Here is an 8,099-nt window from a genome sequence, read left to right as displayed (position 1 = left end):
AGCCAAAAATTGGCTCTTTGAAAAGATCAACAAAATTAACAAACTTTATCTATATGGACTAAGGAAAAGGAAAAAGGGCTCAAATTTCTAAACCAGAACTGAAATTGAAAACATTACCACCAATTTTACAAAAATAAAAAGTACTAAAAGAGGCCAGGCACAGTGGCTCACACCTGTAATCCCAGCACTTTGGGAGGCTGAGGCAGGCAGATGGCTTGAGGAAGCTTGCAGAGGAAGGAGCAGGCAGCCATCTTTGCTGTTCTGCAGCCTCTGCTGGTGATACCTAGGCAAACAGGGTATGGAGCAGATCTCCAGAAAACTCCAGCAAACCTGCAGAAGAGAGGCCTGACTGTTAGAGAGAAAACTAACAAACAGAAAGCAATAACATCAACATCAACATCAACAAAAATGACGCCCATGCAAAAACTTCATCCAAAGGTCATCAGCATCATGACGAATCCACAAAGATGAAGAAAAACCAGCACAAAAAAATGCTGAAAATTCCAAAAACCGGAATGCCTCTTCTCCTCCAAAGGATCACAACTCCTCACCAGCAAGGGCACAAAACTGGATGGAGAATGAGTTTGATGAATCGAGACAAGTAGGCTTCAGAAGGCGAATAATAACAAACTCCTCTGAGCTGAAGGAGAGTGTTCTAACCCAATGCAAGGAAGCTAAGAACCTTGACAAAAGGTTATAGAAACTGCCAATTAGAATAACCACTTTAGAGAAGAACATAAATGACCTGGTGGAGCTGAAAAACACAGCACAAGAACTTCATGAAGCATACACAAGTATCAATAGCCGAATCAATCAAGTGGAAGAAAGAATATCAGAGATTGAAGATCAACTTAATGAAATAAAATGTGAAGACAAGATTAGAGTAAAAATAATGAAAAAGAATGAACAAAGCCTCTAAGAAATATGGGACTATGTAAAAAGACCAAACCTACGATTGATTGGTGTACCTGAAAGTGACAGGGATAATGGAACCAAGTTGGAAAACGTACTTCAGGATATTATGCAGGAGAACTTCCCCAAGCTAGTAAGACAGGCCAACATTCAAATTCAGGAAATACAGAGAACATCACTAAGATACTCCTCGAGAAGAGCAACCCCAAGACACATAATCATCAGATTCACCAAGGTTGAAATGAAGGAAAAAATGTTAAGGGCAGCCAGAGAGAAAGGTCAGGTTACCCACAAAGGGAAGCCCATCAGACTAACAGCAGATCTCTGCAGAAACCCAGCAAGCCAGAAGAGAGTGGGGCCCAATATTCAACATTCTTTAAGAAAGGAATTTTCAACCCAGAATTTCACATCCAGCCAAACTAAGTTTCACAAGCGAAGGAGAAATAAATTCCTTCACAGACGAGCAAATGCTGAGGGATTTTGTCAACACCAGGCCTGCCTTACAAGAGCTCCTGAAGAAAGCACTAAGTATGAAAAGGAAAAACCAGTACCAGGCACTGCAAAAATGTATCAAAATATAAAGACCAATGACACTTTGAATAAACTGCATCAACTAATGTGCAAAATAACTAGCTGGCATCATGATGACAGGATGAAATTCACACATAGCAATATTAACCTTAAATGTAAATGGGCTAAATGCCCCAATTAAAAGACACAGACTGGCAAATTGCAAAAAGAGTCAAGACCCATGGCTGTGCTGTATTCAGGAGGCCCATCTCACGTGCAAAGACACACATAGGCTCAAAATAAAGAGATGGAGGAAGATTTACCAAGCAAATGGAAAGCAAATAAAAAAAAAAAAAGCAGGGATTGCATTCCTAGTCTCTGATAAAACAGACTTTAAACCAACTAAGATCAAAAAAGACAAAGAAAAACATTACATGATGGTAAAGGGAACAATGCAACAAAAAGAGCTAACTATCCTAAGTATATATGCACCCAACTCAGGAGCACCCAGATTCATAAAGCAAGTTTTTAGAGACCTACAAAGAGACTTAGACTCCCACACAATAATGGTGGGAGACTTTAACACCCCACTGTCAATATTAGACAGATCAACGAGACAGAAAATTAACAAGATATGCACGACTTGAACTCAGCTCTGGACCAAGTGGACCTAATAGACCTAATAGACATCTACAGGGCTCTCCACCCCAAATCAACAGAATATACATTCTTCTCAGCACCACACAGCACTTATTCTAAAATGGACCACTTAATTGAAAGTAAAACAGTCCTCAGCAGCCGGGCGCAGTGGCTCACGCTTATAATCCCAGCACTTTGGGAGGCCGAGGCGGGCGGATCACAAGGTCAGGAGATCGAGACCATGGTGAAATCCCGTCTCTACTAAAAATACAAAAAAAAAGTTAGCCGGGCGTAGTGGCGGGCACCTGTAGTCCCAGCTACTCGGAGAGGCTGAGGCAGGAGAATGGCGTGAACCTGGGAGGCGGAGCTTACAGTGAGCCGAGATTGCACCACTGCACTCCAGCCTGGGCGACAGAGGGAGACTCCGTATCAAAAAAAAAAAACAAAACAAAAAACAAAAAACAGTCCTCAGCAAATGCAAAAGAACACAAATCATAACAGCCTCTCAGACCACAGTGCAATCAAATTAGAACTCAGGATTAAGAAACTCACTCAGAACAGCACAACTACATGAAAACTGAACAACCTGCTCCTGAATGACTACTGGGTAAATAAGGAAATTAAGGCAGAAATAAATAAGTTATTTGAAACCAATGAGAACAAAGACAATATGTACCAGAATCTCAGGGACATAGATAAAGTAGTATTTAGAAGGAAATTTATAGCACTAAATGCCCACATCAGAACACAGAAAAGATCTGAAATCAACACCCTAACATCACAATTAAAAGAACTAGAGAAGCATAGAGCAAACAAATTCAAAAGCTAGCAGAAGGCAAGAAATAACTAAGATCAGAGAAGAACTAAAGGAGATAGAGACACGAGAAACCCTTCAAAAAAATCAATGAATCCAGGAGCTAGTTTTTTGAAAAGATTAACAAAATAGACCACTAGTCAGACTAATAAAAAAGAAAAGAGAGAAGAATCAAATAGACAAAAGAAAAAAATGATAAAGGGGATACCACCACTGAGCCCACAGAAATACAAACTACCATCCGAGAATACGATAAACACCTCTATGCAAATAAACTAGAATATCTAGAAGAAATGGATAAATTCCTGGACACATACACCCTCCCAAGACTAAACCAGGAAGAAGTTGAATCCCTCAATAGTCTAATAACAAGTTCTGAAATTGAGGCAGTAATTAATAGCCTACCAACCAAAAAAAGCCCAGGACCAGACAGATTCACAGCCAAATTCTACCAGAGGTACAAAGAGGAGCCGGTACCATTCCTTCTGAAATTATTCCAAACAATAGAAAAAGAGCGACTCCTCCCTGACTCATTTTATGAGGCCAGCATCATCCTGATACCAAAGCCTGGCGGAGACACAACAAAAAAAGAAAATTTCCGGCCAATATCCCTGATGAACATCAATGTGAAAATCCTCAATAAAATACTGGCAAACTGAATCCAGCAGCACATCAAAAAGCTTATCCACCACAATCAAGTCAGCTTCATCCCTGGGATGCAAGTCTGGTTCAACATATGCATATCAATAAATGTAATCCATCACATAAACAGAACTAATGACAAAAATCACATGATTATCTCAATAGATGCAGAAATGTCCTCCGATAAAATTCAACAACTTTTCATGCTAAAAATACCCAGTTAACTAGGTAATGATGGAACATATCTCAAAATAATAATAGCTATTTATGACAAACTCATAGCCAATATCATACTGAATGGGCAAAAGCTGGAAGCATTCCCTTTGAAAACCAGCACAAGACAACGATGCCCTCTGTCACCACTCCTATTCAATATAGTATTGAAAGTTCCAGCCAGGGGCCGGGCGCGGTGGCTCACGCTTGTAATCCCAGCACTTTGGGAGGCCGAGGCGGGCGGATCACGAGGTCAGGAAATCGAGACCACAGTGAAACCCCGTCTCTACTAAAAATACAAAAAAAAATTAGCCGGGCGTGGTGGCGGGCGCCTGTAGTCCCAGCTACTCGGAGAGGCTGAGGCAGGAGAATGGCGTGAACCCGGGATGCGGAGCTTGCAGTGAGCCGAGATCGCGCCACTGCACTCCAGCCTGGGCGACAGAGCGAGACTCTGTCTCAAAAAAAAAAAAAAAAAAAAAAGAAAGTTCCAGCCAGGGCAATCAAGCAAGAGAAAGAAATAAAGGTATTCAAATAGGAAGGCAGAAAGTCAAATTGTCTTTGTTTGCAGATGACATGATTGTGTATTTAGAAAACCCCATTGTCTCAGCCCAAAAACTACTTAAGCTGATAAGCAACTTCAGCAAAGTGTCAGGATACAAAATCAATGTGCAAAAATCGCAAGCATTCCTTTACACCAATAACAGACAAACAGAGAGCCAAATCATGAGTGAACTCCCATTCACAATTGCCACAAAGGGAATAAAATACCTAGGAATACAACTTACAAGGGATGTGAAGGACTGCTTCAAGGAGAACTCTACAAACCACTGCTCAAGGAAATAAGAGAGGACACAAACAAATGGAAAAACATTCCATGCTCATGAGTAGGAAGAATCAACATCATGAAAATGGCCATACTGCCCAAAGTAATTTATAGATTCAATGCTATTCCCATCAAGCTACCATTGACTTTCTCCACAGAATTAGAAAAAACTACTTTAAATTTCATATGGAACCAAAAAAAAAAAAAAAGCCCACATAGCTAAGACAATCCTAAGAATAAGAACAAAGCTGGAGGTATCACACTACCTGACTTCAAACTATACTACAAGGCTGTAGTAACCAAAACAGCATAGTAGTGGTACCAAAACAGATATATAGACCAACAAAACAGAACAGAAGTCTCAGAAATAACACCACACATCTATAACCATCTGATCTTTGACACACCAGACAAAAACAAGCAATGGGGAAAGGATTCCCTATTTAATAATAGTGTTGGGAAAACTGGCTGGCTATATGCAGAAAACTAAAACTGGACCCCTTCCTTACACCTTACACAAAAATTAACTCAAGATAGATTAAAGATTTAAATGTAAGACCTAAAACCATAAAAACCCTAGAAGAAAACCTAGGCAATACCATTCAGGACACAGACATGAACAAAGACTTCATGACTAAAACACCAAAAGCAATTGCATGCAACAAAAGCCAAAATTGACAAATGGGATCGAATTACACTAAAGAGTTTCTGCACGGCAAAAGAAACTATCATTAGAGTAAACAGGCAACCTACAGATGGGAGAAAATTTTTGCAATTCTATCCATCTGACAAAGGTCTGGTATCCGGAATCTACAAGGAACTTAAAGTTACAGGAAAAAAACAACCCCATCAAAAAGTGGGCAAATGATGTGAACAGACACTACTCAAAAGAAGACATTTATGTGGCCAACAAACATAGGAAAAAAAATCTCATCATCACTGGTCATTAGAGAAATGCAGATCAAAACCACAATGAGATACCATCTCATGCCAGTTAGAATGGCGATCATTAAAAAGTCAGGATACAACAGATGCTGGAGAGCATGTGGAGAAATAGGAATGCTTTACGCTGTTGGTGGGAGTGTAAATTAGTTCAACCATTGTGAAAGACAGTGTGGTGATTCCTCAAGGATCTAGAACCAGAAACACCATTTGACCCAGCAAGCCCATTACTGGTTATATACCCAAAGGATTATAAATCATTCTACTGTCACATGTGGTGGCTCACACCTATAATCCCAGCACTTTGAGAGGCCAAGGCAGGCGGATCACCTCAGGCCAGCAGTACAAAACCAGCCTGACCAACATGGTGAAACCACATCTCTACCAAAAATACAAAAATTAGCTAGGCATGGTGGCAGGCACCTGTAATCCCAGCTACTTGGGAGGCTGCGGCAGGAGAATCACTTTAACCTGGGAGGTGGAAGTTACAGTGAGCCGAGATCACACCACTGCACTTCAGCCTGGGCAACAGAGGAAGACTCCGTCTCAAAACAAACAAAAAAAAATCACTCTACTATAAAGACACATGCACACGTATGTTTACTGCAGCACTATTTACAATAGCAAAGACTTGGAGCCAACCCAAATGTCCATCAATGATAGACTGGATAAAGAAAATGTGGCACAGATACACCATGGAATACTATGCAGCCATAAAAACGAATGAGTTCGGAAGTGAGGAGCGCCTCTGCCCGGCCACCCATCATCTGGGAAGTGAGGAGCGCCTCTGCCCGGCCACCCATCGTCTGGGAAGTGAGGAGCGCCTCTGCCCGGCCACCACGTCTGGGATGTGGGGAGCGCCTCTGCCCGACCGCCCCGTCTGGGAGGTCTACCACGGAGGCCAGAAGCAATGTGGGGGCTGGACGTGGTGGCTCACGCCTGTGGTCCCGGCACTCTGGGGGGCCGAGGCGGGTTGATCACTTCAGGCTAAGAGTTCGAGACCAGTCTGGCCAACATGGCGAAACATATGAAAAATACAACAGACAAACCAACCAACCAACTCAGTGACAACAAAACAGGTCTACCCTGGAGTCATACTCTAATTTTTTCTATTTTCCTCCCTTTCTGATCCTTTATCCCACTTTCTTTTTCTTCCTCTTCCTTCTCCTTCTTCTTTGTCAAATAGAGGATTGAGTTATTATCAGTGATCCATATAAAGTCCCTCTCTCATTTATTTTAATTCCCACCCCCCATTTCTATTCCCCGACTTCCCATGTGCAACCTTCCTAATATGTTTGATATGCACCTTTTGGTTTGTATGTATTTTTAGAAAATGTTTATTGTTTTGTGTGCAAAAAAATATTAATAAAAAAATTAAAAAAATTAGAAAAAAAAATTTGAAAAAGAAAAAAAAAAACGAATGAGTTCATGTCTTTGCAGGGACATGGATGAAGCTAGAAACTATCATTCTTAGCAAACTAACACAGGAACGGAAAACCAAACAAAAAAAAATTCTGAGAAGAAAGCACAGGGCAAGTGCTTCATGATATTGGATTTGACAATGATTTTTATTGGATATGACACCAAAAGCACAGACAACAACAACAAAATGCACATGTTGGACTTCATGAAAATGTTAAGAATTTTGTGCATCAAAAAACACTCTCAACAGAATAAAAAGGTAACCTAAAGAATGGGAGAAAATATTTGTAAATCATATATATGATAAGGAATTAATATAGAGCATAGATAGAGACCTCCTAAAATTTGACAACAAAAAAATTTTGATTTAAAATTGTGCAAAGAACTTAAATAGAAGTTTCTACGAAGAATATATACAAATGATCGATAAGCACATTAAAACATGTTCAACATCACTAATCATTAGAGAAATGCAAATCAAAACCACGAGATACCACCTCACATCCCCTAAGATGGCTTCTGTTTTTAAAAGCTGAGAATAAGTGTGGGCGAATATATGAAGAAATTGGAACCTCTGTGCACTCTTCAAGGGAAAATTGTATAGCAGTTGTGGAAAACAGTACAGTGGTTCTCCAAGAAATAAAAGCAGAATTATCATATGATCCAGCGATTCCACTTCTGGGAAAGTACGCGAAAGAATTGAAAGCAGGATCTCAAAGACACAGTTGTACACTCATGTTCATAGCAGCATTATTCCCAGGAGCTAAAATGTGGAGGCACACAAGTGTCCACTGACAGAAGAACAGATAAACAAAATGTGGTATATATACACAATGGAATGTTAGCCATAAAAAGGAAGAAAATTCTGGATAAAACTTGAGGACCTTAGGCTCAGTGAAATAAGCCAGTTGCAAAAAGACAAACACTTCATGACTCCACTTACATGAGGTACTTAGAGTAATAACATTCATAGAGATGGAAAGTAGAATGATAGTTTCCAGGGCCTTTGGGGGAAGGGGCAATAGGGAATTATTGTTTAATGGGCATACAGCTTCAGTTTTGCAAGAAGGAAAGTGTTCTGGAGATTGATGGTGGTGATGGTTGTACAACCATACGAATGTACTTAATACCACTGAACTGTACACTTAAAAATGATTAAGACATTAAATTTTATGTTATATG

Source organism: Hylobates moloch, unplaced genomic scaffold, assembly GCF_009828535.3.
Source record: "Hylobates moloch isolate HMO894 unplaced genomic scaffold, HMol_V3 SCAFFOLD_11, whole genome shotgun sequence".
Taxonomy (NCBI): domain Eukaryota; kingdom Metazoa; phylum Chordata; class Mammalia; order Primates; family Hylobatidae; genus Hylobates; species Hylobates moloch.
The sequence above is the reverse complement of the archived record's forward strand: the minus strand, read 5'-3'. Positions refer to the sequence as shown.